Source organism: Rhea americana, unplaced genomic scaffold, assembly GCF_003343005.1.
Source record: "Rhea americana isolate MKP2758 unplaced genomic scaffold, rheAme1 scaffold_228, whole genome shotgun sequence".
Classification (NCBI taxonomy): Eukaryota; Metazoa; Chordata; class Aves; order Rheiformes; family Rheidae; genus Rhea; species Rhea americana.
In genome coordinates this window covers 1,307,002-1,323,280 of record NW_028186344.1, presented here as the reverse complement: position 1 = coordinate 1,323,280, position 16,279 = coordinate 1,307,002, and the positions used below count along the sequence as shown (strand labels likewise).

Genomic DNA, 16,279 nt, shown 5'->3' with positions numbered 1-16,279 from the left:
GGTTCCTTTAGGGAACCTACGACTTCTTAGGAGGAAAAAAACCCTAGCTACTTTCTCTGCCCTTCCTCAGCTTTTCGGTCCTGCTTCCCACCTCCTGGATCACTGTCCTTTTTAATTTTCTCAAGCCATCTAGGGGAGGAGGGAAAAAAAAAACTCCAAATGTTCCCTTTTTCCTTCTCTCCCCTTTCACCTTCAAGCTTTTCGCTCGTAAAAAGACCAGAGGAGATGCTTTCTTAGTTACAGGTTTTATTACTACTATTATTCAAGAAGAAGGAGAAAGAGGAGCTTTCCCAGCGGCTGGAAGGAGACAAAGTTGGCTCTGGCAGCAGCGGAGAGAGGCTGGTGGCAACTTTTATTCCTACCAAAGGGGACAAACCAGGGAGAGAAAGAGGTGGTGGTGGTGTGAAAACAGTAAGTGTCGGGCAGAGAGCAGGGAAGAGGAGGGCGCCGAGTGCTCCCGGGGCGAGCCAGCGACCTATCCCGCTGCTACCGCCTCCCGCCGGGCCGCTGTGCGGGAACGCGGCGGCCTCCCCCTGTGCCCCTCCGCGTCTCTTTAAAACGTCGCTGGCGGGGTGAGACCGGCCCATGTGGTGATGGGGCAGGCCGGGCGCGCGCGGGGGGGGGAGGGGGAAAATTGTGGGGCAGGGCTGGGCGGGGAGCAGAGGGGCGGGCGAGCTGCCGGCCCGCGCCTCGCATGTCCTCCCGCCTGGCCGCGGCCCCGCCGGCTCCGGCTGCTTCTGCCTCCGCGCCGGGTAAGGAGAAGGGGGCGCCGTGGAGGGAAGGGGGAGGAACCCTCGTACCCGCCTCCCTGCGGCTCTGTGGCCTCTCTCCCCCACCGTTTACCTTTGGGAAGGTACCTATCCACCTGCCCCTTATCCTAAAGGAAGGGAAGTAAGCTGGGCCCGCTCTGTGCGTGGATGGGGACTCGACTCGGTGCTGGAAAAGATGCGTGAAAGTCCCACTTCTGTAACTTTGTGCTGGAAGGGAGCTGCAGGGGATGTTTGAGGGAGTAGGGGTGGTGAGGGGAGGTTGCTGCTAAGCTTTGATGTGTGCGTTGGTGTCTCTAAACTTCAGCGAGCTGCAAGCGGGAGCTGCTTGTTGAAACGATCGTGATCGTGTACGTTTTTCAGCCCCTTGGGGATTCCCAAAGAAATTTTCAAGTCCTGCTTTGAACTTGGTGGTGGTGGTGAGATGTTTAAATTGAGGCAGCTGACAAAATGGAGGGCTGTGCAAAGCATCAACCTGATACTTCAATCTCAAAAACAAATAATTCTGTGGCTTGTGCTGGTACAGGGCCTGCCAGATGTTATCTTGCATCTTACAATTTTGTATGTATGTCTGTGTGTATAAAAGCTATGTGGACCAGGAAAATGCTGTTACCCATCAGTGTGTGCTGAACAAGGTGCACAGGATGTGCCTGTTGCAGAGCCTGATCCATAGTAGGATATTTTTTTCAGTATCCGAAAGCATTGTTACATGTCACATGGACTGTAGGAAGCTGGCTTTAGCTTACAAAATCAAGGCAAATTCACTTTCTTCTGTTACTTCAGTTGGCTGAAACAGAAATTGATCTTCCACTTTTCCTTCAAGTGAAGGGTGTAGTCATAGTAAGCTTTATTGCCTGACCTATGACTAACTTTTTTTTGTTCAAACATCATGTGTATACCCAACAGAATAAATACATCTGTGCTCATTTTGAAAGCTAAAAGCAGTTTGAACTGTTTTGCTCTGGAAGAACGTATTTTGGGGGACCTTTCAGTAACTAAAAAAAATCAAAAAACCCAAATCATCTTGTATTCCCAGCTTTAGGATTTATGCTATTCCTGGCAGCATGTGGTCTGGTAGATACAGAACTTAGAGTCCCAGCTGACCGGACAGGAGTTGATTTAGGCTCTAGTGTTTTGACGGTAGGTGGAAAAATATTAAATCTTAGGGTTTTTTGTGGTGTTCATCTTGCTGCCTGTTAGAAATTGGAGCATTAATCACAGTTGTTTGTGTTGGTTGGGTTTTTTTTGTTTGAATCTGGAGGAAATATGCAACAGGGAGGTTGTAAATGTATTTTTAGCTTTAATGTTTCATCAGTGAAGATATAACTAATAGTGATATTCTAAAGTAAATCATGCATTTACTAAATATGTTTATTAATAATGTTAGGAATTAATCTATAAAAATGTCTGAGGTGTAATAAACTCAGGTCATTATGTTTGTTTAACACACTAGTGCTTCAGTATATGTTAACGGACAATTTTAATGTCTCTTTTTAAATAAGCAAATAAGTAAAAGAAGCTGAGAAGGTGCCAGTTCTTGTGCTAATTTAGAGGTGATAGCTGCAAAAATGCTCTATGGTTTAATACAGGTGCAAAGGTCCAGAAAACCAAACCAAGCATTTTAAACTCAACATGTTTATATAAAGATACATAAATAGATTCCTATTCCAGTAGATCTGGTTTTGTTAGTTACCTAAGAAGATATAATGGAACAAAATTGGTTTTGGACATACCAGGACAGCTCTGTAGGAGGAATACGAGCTCAATTTACCTTTGTTTCTGTGAAACGCATGCTCTTCTTTCTCTAAAGGCAGCTAGCCTAGCAAGGATGTTTGCTTTTAACGAKAATAGCTTCAACTGTCCATGGGAACCAAAGTGGCAGAAGCTCTTCAGGAATGTGTTAAATGGATTCCACTAGAAATTCTTTTTCCCTCACCAGTGCCATCTAATCTCAGGTCTGTGCCCATGGATGGGATTGTGGCTGTAGTTGCCATGTGCCTGTACAACCTGCTATGGCAAACAGCCGTGGGAGTCCTGGGCTTGTGTCCTTGTGGCTGGAGGTATGTGGGGAAGCAAAGTCAGGCAGAGTACTAAGCGCACCTTAAACATTCTTTCCCAAGGAAACTGGGTCAGGAGGACAGTTTTCACTTGTTTATTTCTGCTGAACTTTCTATGGCTTTATTTATCTATTTATTGTATGTAAGAACAGTCAAAAAGCATGGGTGTTCTTGAAGTGCTGACAATCTTTAATACCCAGATTGCATCTAGTGGGTATTGTAAAAGAATGAGGGGTGGGAGGATTGGCACATCCCTCCTTTTTGTTTTTGTGGTGTTTTTACTTTTACTTCACCTCTGGAAAGAAATCTGAGCTTGACCTGTGAATCTGTCTCTACAAATTTGCTGTTTTACTGGTCAACTGACTAAAAATTACTTGCTATCTTGTAGTATTTTGTCCATAGTTTTGTAGTAGTGTACTCATGGTTGTTTAAAAAAATATATATTGATAAGCTCATTTGTTGGGTAATAGGAAAGTAGCTGTGTCCTTAATGTGTTGAAATGGAACGTTCTCTTTCCCTACAACTCCTTATGGATTGCTTCCAAATTTGGTGTGGTGACATGAAGAGTTTCTGTAGACTATTTTAAATAACAATACGTAGTTTTTTACTTCTCTGATTTATTCAGTGTTTCTTTGCATTAATGAAGAGTAATGCAGCTTTCTTTGTGGCTGTCAGTTGGCTGTCAGTAGCATACATGGCTTCTGCTTTGTGAATCAGAAGTCATGGGTGATGGGTGACCTGGTGATGAGAATCAGAATGTCTGCCCGGACTAAAGCCAGCAATACTAAAGACCAGAAGTTGTCAGTGTGAGGGAGAAGTGAACACACAACCTCAGACTACTTCCTTGAGSCTATCTGATAGACCCAACCTCAGTTCTTCTGCATCACTTACAGAATGGCATCACTGCACTGATGTCAAAATTAGTTGAGATAAAACTGGTTCTGGAGGGTGAAGAAACAAGCCTGGAATCTGAAATGCCTTGTAGTATTACAGTATTACTCTTGGTTGAAGAATGCTGTTTGAACAGGGAAGTTAATATTACCACTTTTTTCCTTGCCTTATCTGATCTCTAGATTGGTATTAGTTTCACAGTTCTAAATATGAAATCTCCATTATAGTTACTCTGTAACTTCCTATAATACCCGAAGGAAACCTGAAGTACACAGGCAAGGTAAAGTTTGGCTTCATAACTTCAGGGTTTGTATAATCAGAGCAGTTCTTAGTTTGCTTATGGCCTGTTGGCAGCTATTGTAGTCTCCAGTGGAGATCTTGTTCACCAACAGTGAATTACTTTTCCTCAGCAATTAAAGACAGTCTGCATGTATGTGTATGGAGGACAGAAGGGGAGACAGGCATGAGTTCAAGGCCTTGTGTTTCCTTTTGCTGCACTATGTGGTCTGCTACTGAGCCAAGACTGACCTACTCAAAATTGGCTTTGGGAAGATTGGCATCTTTAGGTCCCTATGAAATGGTCCTGCAGGTGAAAAAACAAAATTTAGTAATTGGTGAGGGTAGTAAAGAGGGGAAAGAGTGTTGTCACAATGATAGGATGGATGTACGGATGCAGGGATGTTGGATGATCTGTTCTGAGACTAACCTTCCCTAACCTGTGCTGCTGTTTTTCTGCTCTTGTACTGTGTGAGGCTATTACACTTATGGTGCATGAGTATATGAAAGTAAATGTAGAAACAAGGTCCTTTACTGTGAGGAAGTTAGTTTTTTCTGCTCTTTGGTTATATATGGCCTTATATATGGGTTACATTGTGACAATAACTTAAGCAGGTTTTTTTTTAGTTGTGTTACTAAATTTTACTACATGTAATATCAGTCCTCAGTCTGTTTTTCAGAGAGTAGGATCAATTCCTTGTGCAGACCTCCTCAAACATGTTTGTGCTCTTATTTTGGCTCAAGTTATAAACTTCTGTCAGTTGTTTAGCAAATCGTGATACACAAGTGGAGAGGTACAGAGATTTTCATTATTTGAGAATAAATGCAATTATTTTTTTCTTCCATAAGATCTTTTTACATGTTATCCAGAGTGATAGCCTACTAAAATACTATAAAACTTGTCTTCATCAAATCATAACTGTTACAGTTAGCAGGAAACTATGAGACAAGGTATTTAATGTTAAGATTAAGCCAGTGTTACCTGTGTGTTTCACTTGATTTTGCAGTACTGTAATGATCTATGAAATTAGACTGTTCGACTAAATCATGGCCCAGGGGTTGGTACAAATCCTTTATTTTATTTATTTCTTTATTTATTTTTGTCTTGCGAGCTTGTCTTAATGTTTTTATGTTACTGAAAACATTGTGGGAGGCAAAAAAGATGGGTCTGAGTGTGTAATGATAGCAACATGCGAATGAGAACATAAAACAGTATAAAATCAGGACAATAGAGACTAATTGTATGAAATTCCTTTTATGCACATGTTCTTGAGTTTGAATAACTAGTATGTATTCAGCCTGCTGGATTAAAAGGCTTTGGTTCTGCATATATAGCATAGATGTTGCTCTCAAAATAGGAGAGCAACTCCCTCCCCCCACACTATTCCAGATAAAGTTGATTCAGTACTGTATTTTTCTCCTACTGAACTCTCAGCATGTTTAAAGGCTGAATAATTCAAAATGTTAGGGATAACAGCACCACATTTTTAATAGCCTGAATGTTGTTTTGGTTTCTTGATTGCTAGATGTGAGTACGAATCATTCACCCCAGACTTTAAAGATTCAAATGCCATGCCAGGGCTTGGGTTTCTACTCAGTGATACAACTGCAAGACGGTGCTTGCAAGGGAGTGACTTTCTTGATAGTACATATTTTGGTAAGCCTATTCAATCCTGTGTAGCCCTTAAATGTGGGAGCCAGCTGTCTTCCAAAATGCATCCAAAGAGTCTAACCTATACCTGAGAGGCCTTCTTGCAAGAGGCCAACGCACTACTGAAACAAGCCCTCTATTTCAAAAATGGATTGTAAGCACTGAGAAAATATTTGCCTAAACAATGAGCAATGGGCATGAGATTCTTTTCCAGTTCATTATATTAATGCTATCTGGAATAAGTATAGCACCTATCATCTATACAGTTCCCACAAGCATTTGCTTACAGGTGGGAACCTGCTTAGCATTTGGGGTTTGTTTCTTTCTTTCTTTACAAATCATGCTTTTAGTGCTGGGTCTTGGCATGTTCTTTGCTTTCCAGCTCTGCTCTTCCTGATAGTTTCCTGGGAGTTCATTTGAACTCTAGAAAACTGGGAGGAAGAGAGCCAGAGGGGAAAGGAGCATTCTCATAAGTTTCTCTCCTCTGACTCTGTTGTACTCAAAGTACCTTACTAAAATTAGGGAATTTAGGTACTAAATTCTATTTGTTCTGCAAGTTTTTCTAATAAGAATAAACTTCAGCTTGGTTTAAACAAAGAAGTGCCTGACTTCTCATGACTCAAAACTTTGCCAGTTTTTGAGTAAGGAGGGAAAAATGTTCCTGCAAAATAGCTTATCACTAATTTTAGTTCAGTGGCTTGCCATGTTGCTAGTTCTGGATTAAAACTGAGGTTACACACCTGATTGAATCCAGGTTAGGAAAAGGCACATGGTGTCCCCACCTTTGTAGGGCTCCCTCTGCCTCTCTTAAGTCCCTGGTATAAGACAGATGTGCTCCAAAATGAGGGTAGGCTATGGCGATATCTTTTCTCATAATCTGTTTAGGGTTCTGCACTGATGGCAAGTCATTTCTCACAGAAATAGGACCATGTACTTTCTTCCCCCTTCTGCCAAGCTAATTCTGCGTCACTTCAGTTTCCTAAGAGCTCTTAAAAGGCTCAAGCTTTATGCAGAGTGTGCTTTGAGGTCTTAACTGAAAATAAGTAATCAGTAGTGATTGTTCTTTATGTTCATAATCACGTATTTTCAGGAAACATAGCAGCTGCAGGCAAATGGACACAGTCTATATGAAGGCTGGTAAGATCTTATGTCTTTTTAATATCTGAGAGAGCAGGAGATTGGGCGAATTTAGACAGACAGTAAACCTGCTTGTACTTGTACTTCTGCTTGCCACTCTTTGTTTGTCTCCCCTTTTTTCTTCTTTTCCTTGAAGTAACTTTTCATATGAGTATGTATGGTGTTCTCCCCCCACTCTGCCCCAATCTCTCTTAACAGGAGAGTAGACTCCACTGACTACCCCCTTTCCAGTATAACTGGTGAAAATTCTGATTTCTCGTGGTTAACATGTTGTGAGCATGTTGTCAGCTTCCTGTCTTCCAGTCTGCTTGTTAGATGATCCAGGCCTGGATATCATCCAGTTGACATACACCACACTGAGGAAACAGGCTATTTAGCCTATTTTTGTGATTTCCACATGGACCTATTTGAAGATGTCTGAAAAATCTGTTCATCTAGCCTAGGCATGATTGTATGCTTAGTCCATTCATTGCCTATCTCCCTCTTTCACAGGGAATATTGCTGAAAGTTAACTCCTTCAGATCTAAGAACAGTAATAAAAGTGATGTGCTAATCTCTGAGATATTAGTCAAGGCAGCAAAAAACCTTCCAGAAATACTGACCTACATCACTGTATTTTACCAAGGTACTCTTGCCATGAAGAGTACCACATCTTTTTGCCCACTCAAATTTATAGGACTAAATCTTTTTCTCTGTAATTGAGACATGTATGACTTAACAGCAATCTTGCAGGTGTGACCCATTCTGGAATGAAGAAATGTATAGTATCTTTTCCCCTGCTGTCTCATCTGTGGTGGAAAAATGTGGAGGAAGCTTAAGCTTCTGTTCCTCTGACAGCCTTCTGCAAGTACAAGCTATTAATGACCATTGCCTTTAATGGACAAAACCAGTACTGGCAATTCCTTTGTGCGCTTTGTTTAATGGCATAACAAGCAAGCACCTTAGCTATTTTTATTCAAACAGCCAGATATGGCAAAGTGGCTATGAAATGTCTGCATAGCTAAGTGAAAATATGTCTGTGCTTTAAAGCTAAATCTTTTTTCTTTTAGTTACAGTATTTTTGAGATGGTTCAGCTAATAATTGTCCGATATTTTTAACTGAGCTGTGGCATAGATTGCAAGGTTTTTATGTTAGCCAATCTTCCTTTCAGCCCTTGACTTAAGTCTACTGTTTGTCATCAATAAAGATGTAATGCAATAGGAAAGGTGGTTGAGTGGAGAAAGGGGGAACAGATTCAGGCCGAAAGTTCAGTCTTTCTGATTTCAGGAGGCTTCTGAGCTATCTGTTCTTACATGCTGATTAGTGACAGGCACACAAAAAGGGGGATTTGGGGGAATTTTTGAAAGCTGTCAAGTCCTTTCTCCTCTTCCCACCCACTCTGGAAAAGGCTATCTACTTTGGCAGAAAAAAGGCTTTCATGGATTGATAGGTAACTGAAAAATCAAGATGGCTTTGATGGCTTAAGTCTTACTATTTCAAAACCAAGAAATTGTGTTATGGATTAACTTTGGGGCTAGGGAAGTAGGATGTTGAGGATTTAACTTTTTGTGTGCTTATATGTTCAATGAATAGTTGAACGTTAGTATTAGCATGTGTGGTTTCTGGTCTAGAGTCGATTTGAAAAAAAAAAGGGGGGGGGGCCTGTGATAGACATTAGAAGTCCTAAGAAAAGGAAAAATCACTTAATACTATGCTTTCCCCGACTTGGAACTTCTCTAATATCTTGTAATAGCATGTATTTTCACATCTTTGCTTAACTAGATAAAAGCACACGTGCAATTTTTTTTGTTTAAATGCAGCCAAATAAGGCATTTCTGCTGAGACCTTAATATTTGGCATAACCAGTAATGTTGCTTTTCAGTACAGCCAAATGTTCTTTTCTTTGCTTGTTTACCTGTTTTCTAAGGATATGTCAGTAAAGCTTAAATGTGCAAATGTAACTTCCTTGAAAAATATCTCCCTTTCAGATGTCAACTGTTTTACATTAAAACACAGCTGGAGAAGTCTTCCTATTGATAGAAAATAGTGTTACGTTTTTGGAGGGGTGAAGAGGGATGAGGTCAAATAGATCAGCTGCTCTGGATCATTATAAAGATAAGGTAATACACCTGCCAACAAATAACGGCCTCTTTGAGCTTCACCTACAATAGTTAAAATAGGCTTCCTTGAATTTAGAATTCTGCAGAATTTATTCTGATTTATGTTAAAACACTGAACTTGAAATGCAGTGCTATTTTCTGATGTCTGTGGACAAAGCTCTAACCGTTCTGTGGTTACTCTAAGTGCTGTTAAGTTGCACTAGAGTAGAAAAACATTCAGGCTCATCTTTTTCTGTTGCTGAAGTTTAAAGTTGTATGTCCAGTTCTGAAGTCTGTGTGGTATTAGGGTCAACTGTTTTCACTGCTTATTAAAAACACCAGAAGAGAGAAATATGCATAAGGTGTATAAGTGGAGAGAGAGAAAGAATGAATAGGGAATAATGGAAAAGAAAAGATATTGCTCCAAGTTTTTTGGAGAAACATACCCTGTAGGCTAATATTGGGGATGGGGGGAAGTTGGAGGTAACAGAGATGACAACTATTAAAAAAATATATATACATTAGTGGCAATCTGCAACAAGCTCTTTAACTCATAGGAAACGTAGTTCTAGGATGACAACAGGATAGCAGTGTTCCACTTTGACTAGTAGTGCTATACTGACACTGGTATATAACAACAAATTTTTTTTTCTGTGTATGTGAGGAAAAGGCATTTGATAGGCTGTTTAAATAAAGTCTAATAATGAGTCATAGGAAATACAGGGAAAGGTGTAATTTCCAGTGAGTTCCTAATAGTAAATATTATTTGTGTACTAGAAAATATCATGTAAAGGTTGCTGTTATTGCTGTTAAATTAAATTGCTGTTAAACACTAATTTGTTTGAAAATTGTTTGGGGAGCATGCTGTTGTGCGTTTTGCCATTCAGAGTGCCTACTTTGCTTTCTTACTCATTTAGTTGGAGATACATATTCATATCTTTAAGTGCAGGACTCGAATACATACTGGCTGTTTGGAGGTTAATGTGGAGTATGCGTATTTTTTTTTCTATATAGTTAGGCATTTACAATTTTTTAAGAATGTTTTGATTTCAAAATGTTGCCTCTCTTCATCTTGGAAATGTGAAGGATTCAGACACTTAGGTCTTAAATAGCATGCTTCCCCTGTAAAGACATCTTGCAATGCATCTATCTAAACAYTTTCGTTATGAATTGCTGTTTTTCTTAATGTTAGTAGTAGTTTATTGTTCGAAGCTTTAAAATCAAGTATGTAGCTATTGTAGGTGAAAGAGAAATTTTTATCTTAAATACGTTGTCAAATTTTGTATTATGCTCCACATCAGTAGTGAACAGTTGCTTCTTAAATATATCCAGTTCATGAGAGTAATTCTCTCTGCCTACCTTAGAAGTACAAATTTATATGCTTCCCCTGTTTCTGCTGTTTGTCTTCTAACATTTTTGGGTTATGTTATGTGTTTCCATTGGAGTGAGTGCTCTATAAACACAACTGGTCAGTGTCCAAAGTAGTTTCAATCTAAACATACAAAGCAGAAGAACAGTAGTCTAAAGAAAGACTATTGACAATGTCTTTTTCCAGCTGTGCTAGTACAAGAGGTTACTGCCTCCAGCTACTTGTCTCAGCCCCTAGTTACTGCTTTGAGTCTGCTGCAAAAGTAGTTTCTCTGAGTGTTCGGGCTTTAGACCAAGTCAGAGAATTATCTCACAAGTAGCCTATTTTGTTGTTTGAGCTATCCTGTTTGTCTTTTATTTGAAGCAGACTGGAAATCCCTTGAAAAGACTGCTCTGTAGGCTTTAGGTGGTCATTTGCTCTATGACAAATCTTAAATTGCATACCTTTTCAACCCATAGAGAAGTTCTAGAAGGAAAATACCCTGTAGATCATTCTCTGCCTTGTTCTGGTTTTTAGCCAACTTGCTGTACTCTAATAGACCAAAAGAAACAAGTCCAGTAGCAATAAAAGTGAAATGGTAGAACCTTAGCTTGACTCCACTGAAACTGGTGGAGCTCTGTCAAGTCAGTTCAATGAATTATGTATTTCTATGGCAGATAACACCAAATAAAGTCAGAATTACTGTGATTCTTCTATCACCTTTCCAGCTATCATCCTTGCAGGTTCACCCTTTCAATGGCTCTAAGGGTCTTGCAGAGAGCCAGAAATTACCAAAAAGTAATTTTGATTTTTTTTTKGGGGGGGAGGGGGGAGGCTTCCACCCCCCAAGTTAGTTTGTGAATGATTTAAGTCCTTGAATATACTTACTGTATTAATATATGAGCTGGCACAGGGGAATGATTGCCCTGACTTACATTGCTGTAAGCTGCTGTAGAGTGTTATCACTCATTCTGCCCTGTTCTATGCATGAGATTCTGAAAAAGCAGTTCTTCAAGCAGCCAGTTATGTGCGATGGGCTCTGCCTCCTATTCACATTGCTGCTTGTTGAAGGTATATGAACAGGCTCAGTGGTTTGCCAGGCATGCTCCAACAAAAGAATTTCTTCTTGTTTCAGAATTCAGTCTTTTGCCCTTGCTTGTGGGCTTTCACAAACCAGAGAGCTTTTGATGGTATTCTTGGAGCTACCTAGATCTTGCAGTGTATGTATGCCCATTACATTTCACGGCAATCTGAAATGAATTGTTGAGACTCAAGAGGAATTTCCTTTTAAGCTTGTTTTTCTGCTGAGGCAGCAAGAAGTGCATTCATTACATGGGCTTGTCCACAGGAAGCTAGACTGGAACCATTTCACAAATTCAAGCTAACACCCTAATAGCAACATTTTGTTTGTCATTGTGTGCTCCAATTGGATTGGAATTGRTGTCTAGAGCTAAAAGAGCTCTGCATTCCACTTAGATATCTTGCTTATGTGTGATCTGCCAAATGTAGAAGTTGTAGTTATGTGAGAGTGCTTGTCTTGTTTTTAAAAACAATGGCAGGACACTATACATATGTGTGTACATGCAAACACACTCTGTCCAGAACTGCTTATCATTGAATTGGTAAGGTTGGAAGGGACCTCTGCAGATCATCTAGTCCAACCCCCCTGCTCAAGCTGGGTCACCTAGAGCATGTTAGACAGTATAGCATCCAGACGGGCTTTGACTATCTCCAGAGAGGGAGACTCCACAACCTCTCTGGGCAACCTCTTCCAATGCTCTGTCACTCTCACAGTGAAGAAACTCCTCCTCATATTCCAGCAGAACTTCCTGTGGTTCAGTTTTTGCCCATTGCTTCTTGTCCTTTCACATGGGACAACTGAAAATGGGAGTTTAGCCCCATCCCCTTGTTACCCTCCCTTCAGGTACTTATACACATTGATAAGACACCCCCCCCCAGTCTTCTCTTCTCCAGGCTAAACAGGTTGAGCTCTCGCAGCCATTCCTCCTAGGGCAGATGCTCCACTCCTCTGATCATCTTTGTAGCCCTAAGCTGGACTCTCTGCAGTAGTTCCATGTCTCTCTTGTACTGGGGAGCCCAGAATTGGATGCACTACTCCAGATGTGGCCTCAGCAGGGCTGAGTAGAGGGGCAGGATCACCTCCCTGGACCTGCTGGCAGCAGTCTTCCTAATGCACCCAAGGAGACCATTGGCTTTCTTGGCCACAAGAGCACATTTCTGGCTCATGGTCAACTTGTTGTCCAGCACGCCCAAGTCCTTCTCTGCAGAGCTGCTTTCCAGAAGGTCAGCCCCCATGTACTGGTGCATAGGGTTATTTCTCCCTAAGTGCAGAACCCTGCACTTGCCCTTGTTAAACCTCATGAGGTTCCTCTCTGCCCAGCTCTCCAGCCTGTCCAGSTCTCTCTGAATGGCAGCAYAGCCCTCAGGTGTATCAGCCATTCCTCCCACCTTGGTATCATCAGCAAACTTGCTGAGGAGGCACTCTGTCCCTTCATCCAGGTCACTGATGAGTAAGATGAACAAGACTGGCCCCAGTACTGAGCCCTGTGGGACACCACTGGCCACAGGCCTCCAACTAAACTCTGTGCCACTGATGACAACCCTCTGAGCTCTGCCTTTCAGCCAGTTCTCAGTCCATTTCACTGTCCACTCATCTAGCCCACACTTYCTGAGCTYAACTRGGAGGATGTTGTGGGAGAYRRTGTCAAAAGCCTTGCTGAAGTCAAGGCAGACAACATCCACTGCTCTTCCCTCATCTACCCAGCCTGTCATTCCATCATAGAAGGCTATCAGATTGGTTAAGCAGGATTTCCCCTTGGAAAATCCATGCTGGATACTCCTGATCACCTTCTTTTCCTCCATATGCCTGGAGATGATACCCAGAATGAGCTGTTCCATCACCTTTCCAGGGATGGAGGTGAGGCTGACCGGCCTATAGTTGCCTGGGTCCTCCCTCTGGCCTTCTCTGAAGACTGGAGTGACATTGGCTTTCTTCCAGTCCTCAGGCACCTCTCCAGTTCTCCAGGACCTTTCAAAGATGATGGAGAGTGGCCTGGCAGCAACACCTGCCAGCTCCCTCAGTATGCGTGGGTGCATCCTATCAAGGCCCATGGATTTGTGAACATCAAGCTTTCCCAGAAGATCTCTAATCCTATCCTCTTCAACCAAAGGAAAGTCTTCCTTTCTCCAGACTTCCTCCCCTATGTCCAGGCTCTGGGGTTCCTGAGGGCTGCCCTTAGCAGGAAAGATTGAAGCCAAGAAGGCATTCAGTAACTCTGCCTTCTCTGTATCCCTTGTCACCAGGGCCCCTGCCCCATTCAGTAGTGAGCCCACATTTTCCCCAGTTCTCCTCTTGCTACTGATGTATTTGAAGAAGCCCTTCCTGTTGTCCTTGACATCCCTTGCCAGACTGAATTCCAACTGGGCCTTAGCCTGTCTCGCTGCATCTCTACATACTCTGACATCATTCCTACAATTCTCCCAAGTAGCCTGTCCCCTCTTCCACATTCTGTGTACTTTCTTCTTCTGTCTGAGTTTTGCCAGGAGCTCTTTGCTCGTCCATGCAGGTCTCCTGCCCCCTTGACTGGACTTCTTTCTCCTTGGGATGCACCACTCTTGAGCATGGAGGAAGTGCTGCTTGAATACTAGCCACCTCTCCTGAATCCTGCCTTCCTTCTAAGGCATTAACCCATGAGATTCCTCCAAGTAGGTCTCTGAAGAGCCCAAAGTCTGCTCTCTTGAAGTCCAAGGTTGCARTCCTRCTTATTGCCTTACTWCTTTCCTGCAGGATCCTGAACTCCRCCATCTCRTGGTCACTGCAGCCAAGGYTGCCTGCAACCTTCACATCTCCAACCAGTCCCTCCCTGTTGGTGAGGACAAGGCCCAGCAGGACACCCTTCCTCATGGGCTCCTCCACCACCTGAGACAAGCAGTTATCATTGATGCTCTGCAGGAGCCTCCGGGACTGTTTGTACTTTGCTGTGTTGTCCTTCCAGCAGATATCAGGGTGGTTGAGGTCTCCCATGAAAACCAGGGCCTGTGATCGTGAGGCTACTTTCAGCTGTCTGTAGAAGGCCTCATCGACTCTCTCTTGTTGGTCAGGTGGCCTGTAGTAGTCACCCGTAACAGTGTCCCCCATGCTAGCCTGCCCTTTGATCTTCACCCATAAGCTCTCGACTGCGTCCTCCTCCACCCCTAGGCAGAGCTCGATGCGTTCCAGTTGCTCTCTCACATAAAGACCAACTCCACCACCTTGCCCTCCTGGCCTGTCTTTCCGAAAAAGCACGTAGCCATCCATGACAGCATTCCAGTCATGCGAGCTATCCCGCCATGTCTCTGTGGTTGCAATGAGATCATGGCCCTGCGACCGCACACAGATCTCCAGTTCCTCCTGTTTGTTCCCCATGCTGCGTGCGTTGGTGTAGAGGCATTTCAGAGAGGCAGTTGTGCGTGCAGGTTTCCCAGGAAGGGTGTAAGGGTGGTCCCCCATAGCCATGTCCCGCACGCACATCCCCAGCTGCACGCACCCGTTGGAGGCCCCCCCAACCTGAGTTGTGTTTTATTGACTACCCTTTCTCTATGACTCTCCCCTTCCCCCTTCCTACCTAGTTTAAATTCCTCTTTACCAGGCTGGCCAACCTGCTGGCAAAGACACATGTGCTCCGCTTGGTGAGGTGAATCCCATCTCTCCCCACCAGCTGCTGATCTTCAAACAATGTCCCATGATCACAGAAACCAAAACCCTGTTGCCAACACCATCAGCACAGCCAGCTGTTAATTTGGAAWATTTGTCTACTCCTCCTCCCATGCCTCCCCCTAATCAGTGGGACCGATGAGAAGACCACCTGGGCTCCCAGACCCTTGACTACYGTGCCCAAAGCCCTGACGTCTTGTTTGATTGTTTCCAGCTTGCTCTGGACATCATTAGCACCCATGTGAAAGAGCAGCAGAGGGTAGTGGTCTGATGAGCAGACAAACTTTGGCAGCCTTTCAGTCGCATCTCATATCTGTGCCCCTGGCAGTATTCATTCAAAATGATTATCTGCTTTATATGACAAAAAAGGCAATTAGTTAACTAGCAAAGAAAAATAGATACGTCTTCTTGGGCTATGTCCATGTATGTCGTGAATCAAAAAAGAATGGATAACCACCAAGGCTACTTCCTATCTGAAGAAGGTGGATAAATAAAATTACTGAACGCAAAGTTTACYTAATTGAATGTGCTTATGATACAAGGTCATTATCTGATCTTTCAAAAAAATTGAAGTGAAAATGTAGTGCCTTTCATACTGGAAACTTGAAAATATTTATTTGATATCTTGCTTAAATAGGTAAAAATGAAAAATCTCTTCCTGCTTTGAGAGTGGATGGCTAGTAATGCCTGTCTATTATTTATTTTTAGCCACTCTATTTTTTCCTTTGTTAATTTAAGAGGTATCAGTCTCTTCAGTGTTGTTATATGAAACTCTCATTTCTCCATGCTTGTTCATTGCTTGTGTTATCTCTGACTATTGTTTTAGGAGAGAGAATTTTTTAAACCTAGAGCTAGATTTTGTATTTCCATTCCACTGCAGAAAGTATTTTAGGTTTCTTAGTTATAGCACTTTTTTTCTTACATACCTTCAGTCTTGAAATTGTTTGGGTTTTTTGAGGGCTCTTTACACTTAGTTTGTGTAACTATATGGTGATACCTGAATCATCATGTTAGGGTCCTGCCTATATTATAAATGTTCTGCTGCACAGAGCTCCTGTTACTGCATGGCAGTTTGTCATGCTGGCCATGTTGCAAACATAAGCATATGCTTGGCATCAGGCATCCACACTTGAAGAGATGGTTTTGCAGGAGATTGAGTGTAGGGCAGATAAGAATCCAGAGCATCCTACCAATGAAATTAAAATCCCTAGAACATGTCAACATTAGTCTTGTTCTTAGTGACATTTTGTTAGCTGGGGGCTTGTGTCATTCAGGGAAGAGACTCCTTTTCAGATCATGCAGAATGAGGTTTGCTGACTTGCATCACATTTGCTTGTGAATCTGTACGAACAAGTCAAA

General features: G+C 42.4%; 1 protein-coding gene across 6 annotated transcripts in view; it reads left to right on the top strand.

Moving 5' to 3' along the window:
- Positions 1-6: 6 nt before the first annotated feature.
- Positions 7-16,279, top strand: part of DUSP16 (dual specificity phosphatase 16) — a 68,257-nt gene continuing 51,984 nt past the window's right edge. For 2 of the 6 annotated variants that reach the window (XM_085305916.1, XM_085305912.1), the window contains exon 1: positions 7-411. The gene's annotated coding sequence lies outside the window, so the exon portion shown is untranslated. Of the gene's footprint in view, positions 412-673; positions 753-793; positions 854-1,890; positions 1,908-16,279 lie in introns of those variants that run through there. The other 4 variants (XM_085305913.1, XM_085305918.1, XM_085305915.1 and 1 more) reach the window with 4 other exon arrangements.